Raw genomic sequence first — 18,661 nt, forward strand, 5'->3', positions numbered from 1 at the left:
CACTGGTAGAGCCTGCACCTTTCTCAGCCTTGGGATTTGCTTGGCCAACATTCTCATCTCTTCTGGTGTGAAGCAGACTTGGGTGTTTCTTGCTGCAGATTTCACACGTTGCTCTCTTTTTGCAGTCTTTTCCCATATGTCCTTGAGTCAGACACCTGAAACATAGTCCTTTCCCCTTAAGGAACTCTATTCTCTCTCTATTTGGCAGACCTCTTATATTCTTACATGCACTCAAAGCGTGTCCCTTGTTGCAGTACAGACATAGCTCCTCAAATGCATTGCTTGGCTGCTTGGTCTTTGACTCTGAAGCATCCTCAACTTGTGTAACACTTGTAGCTAGGCCAGTGGTTCTTGTTAGCCAACCCATTGCAGGTTTAGCGCTTGACTTACTCCTTTCTCTCCCCTCATGAGACTCTCTGACATCACCAAACAGTGGGTCTGAAGCTATCTTAGCTTGTCTGTTGACGTACCCCACAAGATCAGAAAAGTCTGGTCTTCTTCCTTCGTTCTCTTGTATGTCGAAAGCTATGAAAGTTTTTTTCTTTGTTGTTTGTTTTTTGTTTTGTTTTAAACAGGGTAAAGCCTTTACAAAAAACAAACAACAAAGAAAAAAACTCTCATATATACTAACCCTGATTAACCTGTATGCCCCCACATTTTGTATGCTGCTGAATCTGTCCTTTTTTCAGTAGCTTTGTATAAACAATAACCGCTAAATGTAATGCAATGTTATGTAAGGTGATCGCCTTGGCATTCTCATTGTGAAAAGTAAGTCACATGTACATGGACTGGCATTTAATGTTGTATTTGTTCCTTTCTATTTGTTTTTTGTCTGTTCATATTCTTTTTGGGGGAGTAAAGTCAGTTTAAAAATGCCGTTAAATGCATAGGCCTATAGGCCAAGTTTAATGACCTTGAGGTTATCAGAGGTCATATGTTGTTTTACAAATGAAAATTGAATTCAGCACCCAAACATTTAACAAACAAGGCCATTTGCTAACTTCATTAATCATTTTAGTACATTTCATTCCTTAGAAAGCTGAGAAACTGGGTTCAGCTGAGACGTTTACAGGCCCAAAGTTCAATGACCTCTAGAGGTCAACAGAGGTCAGATAGAGCTTGGCATATTGCAGATTTGAATTCGGCACACCCAAATTGACAAAATAAGACTGTTTGCCGACTTTGTCTCAAAAATGCCTTTGGGTGTCACAATTCTGGATTTTGGTACCAGTCTACTATAGCTTGACTCAGTTCAGCTTTCTCCTGAGCTCTGATCAGCTCCGTCATCTCCAAGCGCTTTTTCTTCATGGATCTGATCATCTGAGTAAAGATCTTCTCACTGTCATCTACTGCTGACTGTGAACGCTTTTGTTAGAACACACACATGTGGTGGTCAAATGGGAGACTCTATAAAATAAATAAACCTCACTCTGTAGGTGTGTCTTAAGGAGAATCTCTCTACCTAAGTTGCCGTTGTAGTTTTATGCAACATAGAAGCGATTTTTTAAAAGAAATTGCGAATCTCCTGTGTTTCTCTGAAGAGAGGGTTTTTTTTCCTACTGTCAGAGTTCTCTTTTTCAGAAAAGTAGTATCTGCTCCTCATGTCATGTGACTTAAATGAGAAAATGTGTTTCCATTTCATTTTTGTGAAATACTGCTTGATTGAATTATCTGAAAAACCACCTCACGCGAGTGTAAAAACTTTCTTTGCAATATATGGGAGGATTTTGAAAATCCTGTATTTGATTCTGTCAGGTTCACCTGGGGTTGAACTTGGATATTTGGTGCAACAGGCCAGAGCTCTACCCCTGTGCCACAAGGTGGTTTTATAACACCCAGATGCAGAGACTGATGAGGTTAAAGTGCATAATCACAGCTAAATTCAGGAGCAAGATCAATGTAATTTTCCTATTTTATATTAAACTTTGGTCAAATACACTATATTGCCAAAAGTATTTGCTCACCCATCCAAATGATCAGAATCAGGTGTTCCAATCATTTCCATGGCCACAGGTGTATAAAATCAAGCACCTAGGCATGCAGACTGTTTTTACAGTTTGGAGCTGTCCCCTTCCTCTTCCAACATGATTGTGCACCAGTGCGCAAAGCAAGGTCCATGAACACATGAATGACAGAGTCTGGTGTGGATGAACTTGACTGGCCTGCACAGAGTCCTGACCTCAACCCGATAGAACACCTTTGGGATGAATTAGAAAGGAGACTGAGAGCCAGGCCTTCTCGTCCAACATTAGTGTGTGACCTCACAAATGCGCTTCTGGAAGAATGGTCAAAAATTCCCATAAACACACTCCTAAACCTTGTGGACAGCCTTCCCAGAAGAGTTGAAGCTGTTCTAGCTGCAAAGGGTGGACTGACATCATATTGAACCCTATAGATTAGGAATGGGATGCCACTTAAGCTCATATGTGAGTCAAGGCAGGTGAGCAAATACTTTTGGCAATATAGCGTATCTGTCACATTTTGAATTTTGTGCAATTTTTTACCTTGCGCAATACCAGAAAAATTCAGTTGAAATCAAGCCATTTGAGGTGAATTGGGCTGCCTCTGAAAAAACTTGGCATTTGGATTTACCAGCAAACATTGATTTTCATGACGTCACATGCGGGACGCCTCCCTCTGAATCCTACATCAGCGCTAGTTTGTTTATGAGAAAACGACCTGGTGATTTTCTGCAAATTTCTTCAACATTATCACGCAATTATTAAAATGGTTAACAGATGTGTTGTAGGAGGGTGTAGCAACATCAATCTTGATGGGATTAGTACTCACCTGGAAAAATTGGCTACATGCTACAGACTACAGCATTATTTGCGGTGCTCACTTCACAAGGCCCGACGACTTTGAGAACTATTTGCAGTGGGAAATGGGCTTCGCGAGGCAACTTGATCTGAAAAAAGACGCAGTTCCATCTGTCAGAATGCCCAAAGCAACACCGTCTCCATCTGTGTCAGCGTCACCAAAGGAGCCAGCCGTGTTCGTCTCCCCTGACAGAAGGCGAAGTGCCGCATCCACTGAGGTCCTCAGAGCCGAGGACCAAGCAGAGCCAAGAAAAAGACCAAGAAAATCGGCAATTCACAAGTTGACTGTTGCCAGGGTAAGAAATAATTCTGACATCTCATATTCTTCATCCAAAGGTGAAGTAACCTTGCACTCAGGTGACAATTCCATATTTCAATGCAAAATTGCTAGCTGCTAAACTTGGTCTACACAGGCTGTGTACTGAAACCATGGAAGCTCTCGCAGCCTGCTGGCGGTTCCACAGGTGACGCTACGAATCTGGCTCCAGACTCCCTTGGGATTTTTCCAGATGTGTTTTTTTTTTTTTTTTCTGCTGTAGACAGATGGCCTTGTGCAAAATTACCCTTCTGGGTGAGTGTGTAAAGGGGCATACTTTCATATAAAAAAACAAAAAAACAAAATTGGTCCAGGACATGCACTTTAAGCAGATGAGGGTTTTTTTTACTTGATAGCAGAACAGGAATATCCAAACAGCAAGAAGACAATAAATCAGAGTACAGTCCAGGCATGGGTCAAAATCCAGTGTCATACGAGCCAAAGTGGCAGACAAGAGTCAACAACAAGAGAAACCTCAGAAACAGGCTTAGTTACTGGGCTTGAACAGAATATCAACTCAAAATTGAGCAAAGAACTCAGGAAAGCGAGGAGTTGAAATAGCCTCATAAACCAGACTCAGGTGAACACAATACATAGATATTTAGGCCAAACAAAGACACTGAGGACCCCACTTGGCCAAAAAAGGAACAGCAGTCATAAAGTCTTGACATGTTCCTTGTTTTTATTTCACTAGACCGGCGGCTACAGTTATCGACAGTCCATAATTATTGACACCTTTTCAGATTTACCAATTTTGAAAAAACAATTTTACAAAGGTGAGTTTCAGTTCCAACAGTTATTATTGGTTAATTAATCAACCGGAAGACCCCCCTCGCCCTTTGAGCTTGTCGTCTGATGACACAGCTCGTTATCTGAGATGGAATTTTTTTTAGCGCAATCAGTAAGTTGAGGAAAACCCAGACGTTATTATCGCAGGTAAGCATGGTGAAAAGATCATGGACATGTTTTTACTGATCAAATTCACTGATATTTCATGATCTCCTTGTCGAAACCTACTTTGTTTCTTACTCTTTCATTTGAGAGTCACCATTTTGTATCTAAATGTGCATTTGAGAAGTCACGTGAGGTGTCGATAATACTGATCCCTTTCACCGGTGTCCACCATTATCGACACCCTGTCAAATTAAGTGACATTTACAACTGTTATGGATCGAGCTTTGTGTAACATTGTTGAAGTAGATGAAGTACTTTAAAAAAATAAAAGTGCTGTGATTAATAATACATTTTTTTTCTGATTCATAACAGAATGGAATGTTTATAGAGTATTTGGAATCCTATTGCAATAAATAGAATTAGACTAGAATTAAATTCCTAGCATATAAAAAATTACATGCTGGAAATATTCAGAATTTTCTATTCCATTCAGATTTTTTTTTTTGCAGTTTGTTGTAAATATCTACCACATATTACAACATCAGGAGACATTTTATATTTTGGTTCGAGGAATGACATGTGGCCTTTGACCTGGATTTTCATGTGGTTACAATGTCAATTGCCTGTTGACATTTATTGGTAAACTACATTCTCATCTCATTATCTCTCGCCGCTTTATCCTGTTCTACAGGGTCGCAGGCAAGCTGGAGCCTATCCCAGCTGACGATGGGCGAAAGGCGGGGTACACCCTGGACAAGTCGCCAGGTCATCACAGGGCTGACACATAGACACAGACAACCATTCACACACATTCATACCTACGGTCAATTTAGAGTCACCAGTTAACCTAACCTGCATGTCTTTGGACTGTGGGGGAAACCGGAACACCCGGAGGAAACCCACGCAGACACGGGGAGAACATGCCAACTCCACACAGAAAGGCCCTCATCGGCCACGGGGCTCGAACCTGGACCTTCTTGCTGTGAGGCGACAGTGCTAACCACTACACCACCGTGCCGCCCATTTATTGGTAAACTACAGAACTAGAAATTAATAAAAACAACAATTAATGATTAACAATATGTGAAATGTGAAAATACTTAGAAAGTAGGTAGAAAGTAGAATAAAAAGATTTTCTGACAGGTTAAACATCAGTTTATTTGTTGACAAACATTAGCATTACTTCCTCATTTAGTACGTAAGCACCGACATCCATATATTTATATAATATTTTGTACTGAATATAAGTCTATGTAAAACAAATTTTCAATAAAAACTAAGTTTTGGGGGCGGCACGGTGGTGTAGTGGTTAGCGCTGTCGCCTCACAGCAAGAAGGTCCTGGGTTCGAGCCCCGGGGCCGGCAAGGGCCTTTCTGTGTGGAGTTTGCATGTTGTCCGCGTGGGTTTCCTCCGGGTGCTCCGGTTTCCCCCACAGTCCAAAGACATGCAGGTTAGGTTAACTGGTGACTCTAAATTGACCGTAGGTGTGAGTGTGAATGGTTGTCTGTGTCTATGTCTCAGCCCTGTGATGACCTGGCGACTTGTCCAGGGTGTACCCCGCCTTTCGCCTGTAGTCAGCTGGGATAGGCTCCAGCTTGCCTGCGACCCTGTAGAAGGATAAAGCGGCTAGAGATAATGAGATGAGAACTAAGTTTTGTTAACTAAATAGCACATACTGATTATTTTTTAAGAAATAATCATCTGGATGTCAATAATTGTGAAACAGTGGCAATAACTGTGGAACAGTGTCACATGATCTGATATACTAAGTAATTGGGAATCAACTCATTTTTTTTTCCCATTGGAAGTTTGAACAATTATTCATGCACAATTTATATATTGAAAGTCTTTTCTACTTTTGCAACGGCCAAAAGATGGTTAAGGTGTCGATAAGTGTAGCCGCCGCTGTATTTAAGCAGGTTAATTGAAACAACACAGCTTCTCTTCACTCCTCACCTTAATAGTGTCCACAGTCTGTTTCAGCTCCTGCACCTCCTTCTGCTTCTCCTGGATCCTCTGCTGGGATTTCATCTGCTCCTCCATTAGCTCATTCTGAGAACAAATAAAATACATTTTAAATACATTTAATCATCTTTTACACAATTATAGCCAAAAATTAAAAAGAGAAATTAAAAATACAAAAAAAAATTATCAATGAAAACATTTCAGTGAGGGCGGCACGGTGGTGTAGTGGTTAGCGCTGTCGCCTCACAGCAAGAAGGTCCTGGGTTCGAGCCCCATGGCCGGCAAGGGCCTTTCTGTGCGGAGTTTGCATGTTCTCCCCGTGTCCGCGTGGGTTTCCTCCGGGTGCTCCGGTTTCCCCCACAGTCAAAAGACATGCAGGTTAGGTTAACTGGTGACTCTAAATTGAGCGTAGGTGTGAATGGTTGTCTGTGTCTATGTGTCAGCCCTGTGATGACCTGGCGACTTGTCCAGGGTGTACCCCGCCTTTCGCCCGTAGTCAGCTGGGATAGGCTCCAGCTTGCCTGCGACCCTGTAGGACAGGATAAAGTGGCTAGAGATAATGAGATGAGATGAGACATTTCAGTGAAAACTAGAAATATCGCCTCTAGAACTAACTAAAATTAAAAGACACCCAAAATGAAGTAACTTCTAACTTCATATTTTTGCACCACTTATGACATTATAAGTTTAGTTTTCCATGAAAATGTCAACTGATTGTTATTTCAAATGTTACAGTATTTGTGTGACAGAAACATCAAGGTCGTTCAGCAATATTCTCTGTAGTGAAATTGTTCAAAAGGCAGCTGTGACGTTCAATGGGATTCACAGACAGACTGATCTGAGAGCAGTGCGCATCACTGTTCTCTTTTATTTCTCAGTGACTTTAGAGGGGGGAGACATGCACAGTGCACATCTGGATTCATGGGAATTATTTATTTGTTCAGCAGCAAAATCCAGAGTCATAGTCAGGTTTACTTCTTTAAGGTGCTGTGTGTACATTCAAAACCACACCCAATTCCACCGGATTAAAGGAACCATCAGTGAACATGGGCTTTGAACTTCATCAATCTCATCGATGTTCACATTAACGCCGAGTTTTGACCAAAATCTCTGCAGAAATTTGAACTTTCCAGAATCAGGATCATTCATCCCAAAGAAGTTTTCAGAAATGGACCACAAATCCACTCACATTCAGAAAGATAAAGATTTTTTATTTGTAGAATTAAATGGGGTTATGTGGTTATTAAATGTTGTTGTGAAATATGATCTCCAGTGACAGAGCTTTAACACAGTCACGTGAGCACTTTAGCTTTAAAATGCTGGAAGAAGGCTGTTGGCTGTTTAAAGCAGACTGACTGGTCTGACCTCTTTAACATTTCTTTACATATTACTGTTTGACTGGAAATAAAAATTTACTTCACAGAGAATGACAGTCAGAGAACCAATTAAATCCACTGAATCGGAATTAGATTAGAAATAGAATTTGTATAAAATGACTTGGAAAAGAAGAATGATGACAAGTTCTCACCTGTTTTTCATTTCTTTCTGCTTTAGTTGAAACTGTTTCATGACCTTTATGTTCATCCATCATACATAAATAACAGATGAAGCTTTGATCAGTACGACAGAAGATCTCGATCAGTTTGCCGTGTTCAGAGCAGATCTTCTCTTGGAGCTCTGCACAGGCTTCAACTAACTTGTGCTTCTTAAAGGCAGGAGACTGATAATGAGGTTTAAGATGATCTTCACAATAGGAGGCCTGACACACCAGACAGGAATTAGTGGCTTTGTGTTTTCTCCCAGTGCAGGAATCACACTCCACATCTCCAGGTCCAGCGTAACAGTGAGCAGGTGAAGCAGCTTGGAGTTCAGTCTTCTTCAGTTTCTCCATCATTTCAGCCAGCATGTTGTTCCTGTGTAGAACAGGCCTTGGAGTGAAAGTCTCTCTGCACTGGGGGCAGCTGTAGACACCCTTCACATCCTCCTGATCCCAGAATCCATTAATACACACCTTACAGAAATGGTGCCCACAGTGAATAGTTACAGGATCCTTCAGAATATCCAGACACACTGGACAGGTGAACTGATTCTGGTCTGAAATACCAACCTCTGCCATTTTTTTGTGCAGTCACACACTGAGAGCAAAAAGAGACAAACAGAAGGAGAGGAGATTCTGAGAACAGTGCGAGTTTTGTTTTCTCTGAAACGAAATGAAATTAAATTCCTGGTTCTGTGTGTGTGTGTGTGTGTGTGTGTGTGTGTGTGTGAGAGAGAGAGAGATAGAGACAAAGGGAGAGTAGGTGTGGCTTTACAGAGAGAAGGACCTGGGATTTAAAAATAAAGTGTAGCTGGAGAGAGATATTTTAGTGTAAAGGAGCATCTCTGTGATTTAAAGTCAGATTAAGTGAAATCTGATTTATTCGTTTTTGTTTATGTGAATGTGGTTCATCATCACTGTCATGTAGGTATTCTGTTTGTTCTACTGACTCCTGTTATGCCTTTGGGGTAGTTCAGATTTTGGGAAAACCTTGCACTCTTACAGCTTTAAGGCCGCTGATGGTAAGCCAATATCACATGCTTCTCTTGTTGCGGCTCTTTTGGAACCATGTTCCCTGCCAAAACAACTGTCCATCGTCAAAACCAAAGGATCATGGTTCTGGTGAATTATTTGAGGCCTGTGGGAAATGCTTAGCAGACTGTCAGCAAGTGGGTAGCCAAAGAGGGCAAATCTTGCCCACATGTTTCCGAATCACCCATTTATTTGAGGTTTTCTCATTTCTCTTTGTCTCCTAACAGCCTCAACATAGCTTTTCGAGTTCCAAATTGTCTCCTTTTGAGGTAATTATGAGCCGACCATTCCCAACCTCATGGACCAAAGTTAACCCTGTTGTTTCATTTACAGGTAATCTGGATGTGATTGTTGGTGATTGTACTCAAGCTTTGATTGGGAAATTGAGTAGTGTATGTGGTGATGTCTCTGTGTCTCTCTCTTTGCCCACAGAAAAGTCAACTTTTCACAGACACATCGAGTAATTTTTGCATTAGCTTTCTCATGACAACCACTTATGACCCATTTGCTGGCACAACTTGTGAATGTCACTTATATAGCTGGACCATATAGCTGTATCTACCATATAGCTGCCACTTATATAGCTGTACTTATTTAGCTGTATCTGTTTTTTATGTTGTTATTTGTAGATTTGTAGTCCTGTGATGTTTAATAGTAGCACCATGGTCCTGGAGAAACATTTTAATTGTGTACTGTACCAACTGTTTATGATTGAAATGACAATAAAAAAAGCCTTGACCTTGACCATGGCAAGACCTCAGACTTAAAGACAAGGAAGGTCTAATGTGATCAAGCATGCACCAGGTCCTTTCAGGATCTAACAGGGCATTGATAGAAATATTTGTTTGGCATGCTTGCAACTGGTTTTGACTAGTTTCAGTTCAATTCTTGAAACTTATCTTTGTTTGCACATCTGCTGTCTGTTTTTCATCAGACTCTCCTGACCAGTAATTGTCCATCACCCACTGAAGCTGCCCTAGCACATGCAGATAACTCGGCTTCTTAAATCACATTGTCCAGTTGTTTAGTTACACCACGCTCTTGAATGTGGATAGACACACGGAGACACACACACACACACACCATGTTTGTCTTTCAATAAACTGAGAAACATCTCTGAACAGTTGTGTCTGTGTCAGTGCTGTTGCTCCCAGATCCATGAGGCAGAATCTTCTCGGCAGCAGAGGACTACATTTCTCAATCCTATTTTGTCAATTCAACTTTTTTCAGTACAGACCAATCAAAACTTCAGTTATACACTGAATTAGTATACTTTACTACTCATCTTTAACATCATTCAATACCAGCTACATTGCTTCATGTTGTACAGTAAACCACTGAGAGCTGCAATATGACAGAAATCTAAAATAACCATCACAACTTGAAATACAACACAAGATATAACTATATATAAATGAAAGATTAATATTTTTGCAAAATACTACAAAAATCACAAAGAAATAATAAAACATATTTATGTCTTCTGTAATCAACTTGCATTATAAATGGGAACAGAGCCATCATCCTACTAATAAGCAGGCCAGACTGGAACACTATACCCTCCCCCAAAAAAGAGGCTCATTAACCCAGGATCAGGTTTTAATTTCATTCAGAAATCAAAAGTAGAAAAAAAATCAGCTAAAAATAATTCTTACAATTTTAAATTGCTTTGTAACACATCAAAAAATTCAACAAAAGACGAAATATTAGCATGACATAGTATATATTGTTTTTACACACTTTTTTCTTTCTATAGTGTTGTAGTCCATAAAGAAAATGCAAACACATTTTGGCAATTCATTAAACAAAAACTAACCCCAACACTAAGTTTTCTTTGGTGTGAGGCGATAAATTTGGCACACCTGGATTTATGAATCATCTCCATTTCCTCTTTGCAGTACTTTGAGTGTCACTTGCTGAAAAACTCTTGAATGTGACTCACATTTTTCACAGTTCGCAGGTCTTACCAGAGATATTAAATTGGATTCATGTCCATGTTCTGGCTAAATTCTACGGGTACTTTTTATTGGGGTGACCCACCAGTCATAATCACAGTGCACAGTAAGGAGGCGGGCAATATCACACAGGATCAAGCCATAATCAAATAAAAGGCAGGGATTTTTAGAAATATTTTGGAAACACTGCCAAGAATATAAATGTTTGCCATAGTGATAGATAGCTTGACGGACAAAGTGAGGCAGGAGTCACCATGGAACATGATGTTTGCGGATGATATTGTGATATGTGGTGAAAGTAGAAAGGAGGTTGAGCTGGGTTTGGAGAGATGGAGGTATGCATTGGAACGAAGAGGAATGAAGGTGAGCAGTAGCAAAACAGAATACATGTGCATCAATGAGAATGGGGATGAGAGTGTAGCGAAGATGCAAGGAGTAGACGTAAAGAAAGTTGGTGAATTCAAGTACCTGAAGTCAGGGGAGTGTAAAAGTGGCCCACCACACAGTGCAGCTTTTACCTGGGTGAAGACCTGTTGGCACGACTCCATCCACTGGACCAGATTTGGTGCTCCCTTTTTAGTGAGATCAGTCAGTGGGCTGGTGACATCCGAGTAATTAGGCACAAACCTACAATAGTAGCCAGCTAACCTCAGGAACTGTTTCACACCCTTTTTGGTCTTGGGCCTCAGGTAGGTTGCAATTGCTGCTGTCTTGTCAATTTGGGGATGCAACTGCCCATGCTGCAAGTGGAAGTCCAGATACCATACTTCCACCCATCCAATCGCACACTTATGGCCCTTTTCCACTACCCTTTTTCAGCTCACTTCAGCTCGCTTCAGCTCACTTCAGCTCACTTCAGCCCGACACGGCTCGCGTTTCGACTACCAAAAACCAGCACGACTCAGCTCGTTTCAGCCCTGCTTAGCCCCTAAAACTCGCACCGTTTTGGAGTGGGGCTGAAGCGAGCCAAACCGTGCCGACTGAGGCTGGGGGTGTGAGCAGACACTCCCCTGTGCACTGATTGGTGAGGAGGAGTGTCCTCACATGCCCACACACGCCCCGCGAGCACGCTGGGATCTGTAAACACCGCAAACCCGGAAGAAGAATAATTATGAATTACGAGAATTTCTGAAGCCTTATGCGCCTCGCCTCATCTATACGCTCTTGCCAGTATCTGTCCGCGTTGTCGGTGACAACAAGCCACAGCACCAAGACCAGCAACACTAACGACTCCATGTCCTCCATGTTTATTGTTTACTATTCGGGTCGTGAGACTACCGCTTAAAAGCTCACTGAATCAGTGACATACAGAGCATCGTGGACGAGTTCGCGGAGCGCAAGGCTCGTCGTATGCCCTTCAAATAATGTGCGCAGTATAGGCTATTGATGTTTTATTATGAGCCATGTACAGTATCCTAATGTTTTTTGTTTCTGAGTTACATGTTCGTTTGAAGGACTTGATGTACTAAATAACATAGTTGCACCCGGTAGTGTTGAAATTGGTAAACACCGCAGTTGCGGACATTTTGTAGCCTAAAATGATGTTATGATAAGCTTTAATAAAGGGCCCGGTCATTTGCCCCGCCCCCGGCCCGGCTCTGACTTGTTCCGCCACTGTCACTGATGTCACTGTTTGCGCTGCTTAACGACATCACATGACGTCCACCCACTTTCGCTAACTCCACCCAATGTGTCCACCCACTTCCAGCCAGCACGGTTCAGCGCGGTTGTAGTCGAAATGCAACTCCAACAGCCCCGCTCAGCCCGACTCAGCTCGACTCGGCACGGCACGGCTCAGCCGCGTTTGTAGTGGAAAAGCGGCATTATTTGGATTAGCTGTGAATCCTGCGTGCCCCAACGACCCTAGCAGGGCCTTGAGGTGTTTTATTTGCCATGGCCAATGATGACTGTATATAATAATGTCGTTGAGGTAGGCCACGGCATAGGTGGCATGTGGGCAGAAGATTTTGTCCATGAGCTGTTGAAATGTTGTGGTGGAAGCCCTGAATAACCCGAATGGAAGAGTGACGAATTGGTGTAAGCCAAAAGTTTGTTTTTTCTCAGGATAGGGGAATCAAGGGGATCTGCCGATGTCTCTTTGTCAGATCCAGTGTCAAATAAAAACAAGCCGTGCCTAACTGATTGAGCAGTTCATCGATGCGAGGTATTGGATATGCATCAAATTTAGACACCACATTGACCTTGCAATAGTCCACACAGAACTGAACTGAACCAAACCAGAACTACCGGGCTGCTCCAGTCACTGTGCAACTCCTCAATTATCCCCATCTTGAGCATGGCCTTTAGTTCATCATGAACTATCATTTTTTTGTTTGGATAAGTGGTAGGGGCAGCTACACACCACCAACCCTGTGGGCGTCTCAATGTGATGTTCTATGAGGTGAGTGCAACTGCAGAGAGGCAAGAACATGTCTGAAAATTCCAGTTGCAATCTGGCAACCTCCGTGACTTGGACCAGCGAGCAGTGGTCTCCAAAGGGGACTGGGGTGGATCGTGTGGCGGATTTTGTTTTTACTTCTGGCCCCAGCTCCTCCCTAAAACTACCATTGCTAATGCCATGGGGCCCCCCTTGTTCCACGGTTTGAGCAGATTTAGCTGGTATATCTGCCACACCCCACCTCTATCCATTCACTTCATAGTTGACGTCCCTAACCCGCCATGTGACCTCAAAGAGGCCTTGCCACTTGGTGAACAACTTAGCACTCGACGTGGGCAATAATACAAGAACCTTATCCCCAGGTGTGAATTCTCTAAGGTGTGCCCCCCTGTTGTACAGCTGGGACTGACATTATTGAGCCTGCTACAAATTCTCCTAGGTTAGCTGGCTGACTGTGTGGAGTTTTGCACACAGGTTGAGAACATATTGAATTTCATTCTTACTGTCAGAAGGCCTTTACTCACAATTTTCATGGATGAAATCCAGGACACCCCGAGGCTTGTGCCCATAGAGTAAATCAAATGGGGAAAACCCCATGGAGGCTTGCGGGACTTCTTGTACAACAAACAACAAGGGTTCGAGCCATTTATCCAAATTGCGAGTGTTTTTGTGCACAAACTTATGAATTAAGTTCTTAAGTGTGTGGATAAGTCACTCAACCAAGTCATCTGTTTGTGGACGAGAAACACTTGTGCAGATTGCACAAGTGCAATAAATCATAGATTTTGTGAAGTGTGCATGACATAAATGTTGTGCCCTGATCAGTCAAGATTTCTTTCAGAATCCCAACTCTGGAGATAACTTTAAACAATGCTTCTATGATGCTGCATGTGGAAATGTTATGCAGCGGCACTGCTTCCAGGTATCGCATTGCATAGTCCACCAGGACTAAAATAAAGTGATGCCCTCATGCAGTCCAACCTAATGGACTGACAAGATCCATTGCGATTCTTTTGAAGGGGGTTTCAATTAGGGGAAGAGGGCACAACGGTGCTTTTGGAGTGACCGCTAGATTTCCCTGTTGGCACTCACAGCATGCCACACACCACCTGTGGAAATCCCCATGAATCCCTGGCCAGTAGAACCAGGCCATGAGTCAGGTTAGTGTTTTGTCTTGCCCCAGGTGGCTGGCCATTGGGTTATAATGAGCCACATCAAAAAGGAGTTCCTTCCCACTTTTAGGAATCAATAACTGTATTATCCACTCTCTGGTTTGAGTGTCCTGCATCACTCAATACAACCTATCTCTAATTATAGAAAATTATGGGTGGGAGAGTGCAACATTTGGCTGGAAGTTCTGACCATCGATTACTCTCGCTTGATTGAACATGTGCCGCAGAGGTTTGCCTTGCGCCTGCTGCAGAGGGAAATCCATTAGGGAATCCCTGAGAGAATGGGAAGGGCCAGTGCACTCCCCGCTCTCCATGTCATTATGATGCAGAGCTGATGTAGACAGTTCTGGGATGGCTTCCCCCAACAACATCACACCGAGATCTCCCCTTGATTTGCTATGGCAGGACCCACCCACCAACACTTGCTCTATTAGGCTCTTAAACCCCAGCCAATCTGTCCCCAGAATTACTGGGTGGGTGAAGCGTGGGCTAACTGCTGCCTCAACACTATAATTTGTTCCCCGAAATGGGATTTTTACCAGTACCTGTGGGTAATCATGAGCATCCCCATGCACACACTGAACGTTCACTAGATGTGCTGTACCCAATTCCTTGCCTTGAACCAAGCTTTGTTGAATCAACATTTAATTGGGGAAGCCATGGCCTAATGGTTAGAGAAGCAGCTTTGGGACCAAAAGGTCACTGGTTTGATTCCCTAGACCAGCAGGAATGGCTGAAGTGCCCTTGAGCAAGACACCTAACCCCCAACTGCAGGCTGCTCTGGGTATGTTGTATGTTGCTCTGGCTAAGAGCATCTGCTAAATGTCCATAATGTAATGTAATGTAATGTAATGATTGCAGCCTGAATCCACCAAAGCATGATGTGTAACCCCTTGGATGCTCACTAGTATGCAGTATGTTCCAGCTTGATCGGGGCGGTTTCTGGCATGTCGGGGTTCAGGAAGTGTCCAGGTTCCTCACTACATCAGCACACCAGCCCAGGCCTCACCTCTGCACTGCTGGGGTGAGGATCGCTCACCTGAGGGGAAGACACAAAAGCATAAGGGGAAGAGGGGGAAGGGAAACGATGGGCTCAGGGAGCTGGCTGTAGGGGAATTGGCCCCCGCTTCCATGGTATCTCGAGGGGATGGGAGGGAGGGAATGAACAGGAGGAGGGGCAGGATGAGAAAGAAAGAAAGAGAGAGAGAGAGAGAGAGAGAGAAGAGGTCGGATGTCTGCCTGCCACTGGAACCACTGCCAGATGGTCCTCTGCCAACTCAATTGCTTGATCCAGGGACGTCGGTTGGTGGCACTGGACCCTCTCCATGGTCCCCCTCGGCAGCTGAGCAATGAACTGCTCCAGTGCCATCGCATCGATGGCCCCCTCAATGTTGTGGTCCTCTGTTCCCGACCACTACCGGCAGGCATCTCGCAGCTGCTGGTTGTAGGCAAACAGCCAGCCAACTTCTTCCAGTGTCAAAGCATGGAAGTGCTAATGGTGTTGCATGAGGGTGTGGTCAATTTGCTGCAGGACAGCACACTTCAAGTCCCCATAGTCCAGTCTGTTGTCAGCAGGCAGTTGCTGGGCCTTAAGCTGGACTTCACCGGTGATGAGCAGCAGTAGGTGAGCCACTTGCTGCTTGTCTGGCTATCCCCACACCTCTGCGGCTTGCTCAAAGAGTGCTCTGAAGGCCTTGAGGTCATTGTGTGGCCCCATTTTCACAAGAGTGATGTGGGGGAAGCCTGCTGACTCTGTGGCTGTCGCATGTGATGAGATGCAGGAGTGCCTGGCAGTCCTCTTGCTGGGCCTGCAGCAGGGCCTCGAAGTGCCACTCCTGCTTATTGCGCATCATGACTAGCACCTGGTGCTGGTTCTGCTTGGTGGCAATGAGGGCATGGACAAGCTCCCTGAACTGGGAGGACTCCATGATGGCATGTCCGTGTAATGGCACCAGTGTAGTACTCTTTTGGGAGTGGTGGGATACTGAAGCGCTGGAACAGGTGGGTTCAGTACTATGGCACCTTTTATTTAACCTTTTCAGCTTTCAAAGATTCACAATTGTCTCACAGTGCACACACAAACACAGCATGCAGGGAAGCTCTCCCCTTGTTCTCTCCTCTCCACCCTTTTATCAGCTCCCCATCACTGATAGCCCTTTTCCACCAAATCAGTTCCAGGGCTGGTTCGGGGCCAGTGCATAGTTTGGAACCAGGTTTTCTGTTTCCACTGACAAAGAACTGGCTCTGGGCCAGAAAAACCGGTTCCAGGGTAGTACCAGCTCTTTGCTGGGCTCGAGGAAAGAACTGCTTAAGTCAGCGGGGGGGGGGGGGGTTGTTAAGACCAACAACAATAGCAAGACCGCAAGAGGGCACCATTTTGAATGAAGCACCGTAAAGCCAGAAGCAGCAGCTGTACAAATGCAAAGTCATTCATTATTGCTGTTGCTGCTTCTTCTTCTTCTCCATGTTGTTGTTGCTTCGATGTTTGCGCCAAGGTTTATGCAAACGCAGCGACGTAACTGACGTATACAGTGACATAATGACGTGGCTCCCCTTAGCACCCCGAGCTATGGAAAAGCAAACTGGTTCTCAGCTGGTTTGCAAGTTGAATGAGTTGTGAACCAGCACCAGCACTGGCCCTGAACCAGCCCTGGAACTGATTTGGTGGAAAAGGGGTATGGGAGAACACACTCAGCACATTAATTACCCACAGGTGTGATCACTTTGCCATTCATCTTCCCTGGCTTTGCACTCCATTCACAAACTGGCACTTGACTGTGCCCCCGCTGCCACAAAGGTATTGTAATAGTAATCCAACCTAGAGGTAACAAAAGCATGGACTAGTTTTTCTGCATCATGTAGTGGCATTATTTTTCTTATCTTAGCAATATTTCTGAGAAGAAAAAAAGCTATCTGGGTAATGCTATCGATATGAGTTTCAAATGAAAGATTGGAATTAATGATCACACTGAGGTCTTTTACTGCTGCATGTGAAGAAACAGAAAGGCCATCCAGAGTTACTGTGTAATCCAGTGGCGGCGGCTGGTTTTTAAAACAGGGGAAGCCCATTTTACGCATTCATCGTAAAACCTGTAGGCCGGATATCAAAGCATAGAAAAGTGTGCCCCATTAGCACAGTGAACTAGACAACCCTACCTAGTGGCAGAAAGTATTTTTGCTTGTACATTTCATGTTATAGTCTGGCTTGCCAGGCTAGTGCCTCATATCCTTAATCAAAAATATCAAACATCCAAAAATCACTGGCTATTCAATGAAGAGCCTTGAACATCATACCCTGATATGCAACACAGAGTCTTTAACACAACACCCAGCTGTGCAACACATCCTTGAACATCTTCTGGAACACAGTCTGGAAATTCATAACCAGGTAGGCTATGCAACACACAGAACCTTGAATATTATAGCCAGGTATAACATATAACACAGAGCCCACCATTCTCTTAACATTACTGAACAATATACACACTTCAGATTCATGAACATGAACACTATTTATACACAAATTCTGCCCCCCGCTCCTTTTCCAGAAAATGGTCTGTGACCCTGTCATACCAGCTGGTTGTGCTTTCCAGAGACTTCACCAATTTCTGTTAGCAGCTAGCACTGCAGATCCCAATAAGGCTCAAGCTAGCCTACAACCAGATTGAACTACAAATGAAATAAACGCGTGAATTCACAAATGATCAAACTGATAGAATGGATGAAAGTTAATGGAGCACAACGAGTAATATTTACATTTATTTACAGAGTAATGTACAGAGACATCAATGAGAAGAAACGTTTATATGAAAAGAAATTCGGACAGCACTTTGGCACACGACTACACTTTCTCGACATCCGCTAGGGACTGACTGATCATACTTCCGTGTTCCTCACCAAAGTACCACCCTCCTCATGTCTTTCAAACACTACTTCCAATAATCCTTCATCAGCCCGGCTTCTTGTCCCTCCCACTGTCTCGTTTAGTCCCAGAGAAGCCCGGCTTCCCTGGAAGTGACAATTTTGTTGATTTTAACCAATAACAACTAGCCGAAATTGGCTGTTCAGAGCCGTCTCGTAGACTGCAATGGATACCCGGCTGCCAGTCAGTGTTGCCAGATACTGATGACGTTTTCCATCCCAAAATATGCTCAAAACCCGCCAAAATGCACTTAAAACCGCCCAATCTGGCAACACTGCTGCCAGTCCATAGAGCCCATTGAAATAAGAAAGGTTACAGCCTGGCAGCAAAGGTGATTCTTGTAGCGAACTGCAAGTTCGTCAGACATCACTCGAATAAGTTACAGGATAGTTATGAACATAAATACAATCTTGGGCATATATTATGTTATGCAAGTTATTGTTTTAATGAGAATTCAACGTTGTAGACGCCGCAGTTTGGGGAGAGAATTTTAGGGGAAGCTCGGCTTCCCTTGTTGTCTCTGAGAAATCGCCCCTGGTGTAATCAGAAAACCTACTTCTAGCTGCATGTGATCCTAGTACAAGCACTTCTGTCTTGTCAGAGTGAAGCAGAAGGTAGTTAATAAGCATCTAGTGTCTAATGTGCTTTACA

General features: G+C 43.5%; 2 pseudogenes; one reads left to right on the forward strand and one right to left on the reverse strand.

The window, feature by feature from the left end:
- The window catches only part of LOC132864444 (E3 ubiquitin/ISG15 ligase TRIM25-like), a 347,007-nt pseudogene extending 338,897 nt beyond the window's left edge, over window positions 1–8,110 (reverse strand).
- Window positions 1–18,661, forward strand: part of LOC132864448 (tripartite motif-containing protein 16-like) — a 252,609-nt pseudogene that overhangs the window by 132,342 nt on the left and 101,606 nt on the right.

This window comes from Neoarius graeffei, chromosome 17, assembly GCF_027579695.1.
Source record: "Neoarius graeffei isolate fNeoGra1 chromosome 17, fNeoGra1.pri, whole genome shotgun sequence".
In the NCBI taxonomy this organism is placed as follows: Eukaryota; Metazoa; Chordata; class Actinopteri; order Siluriformes; family Ariidae; genus Neoarius; species Neoarius graeffei.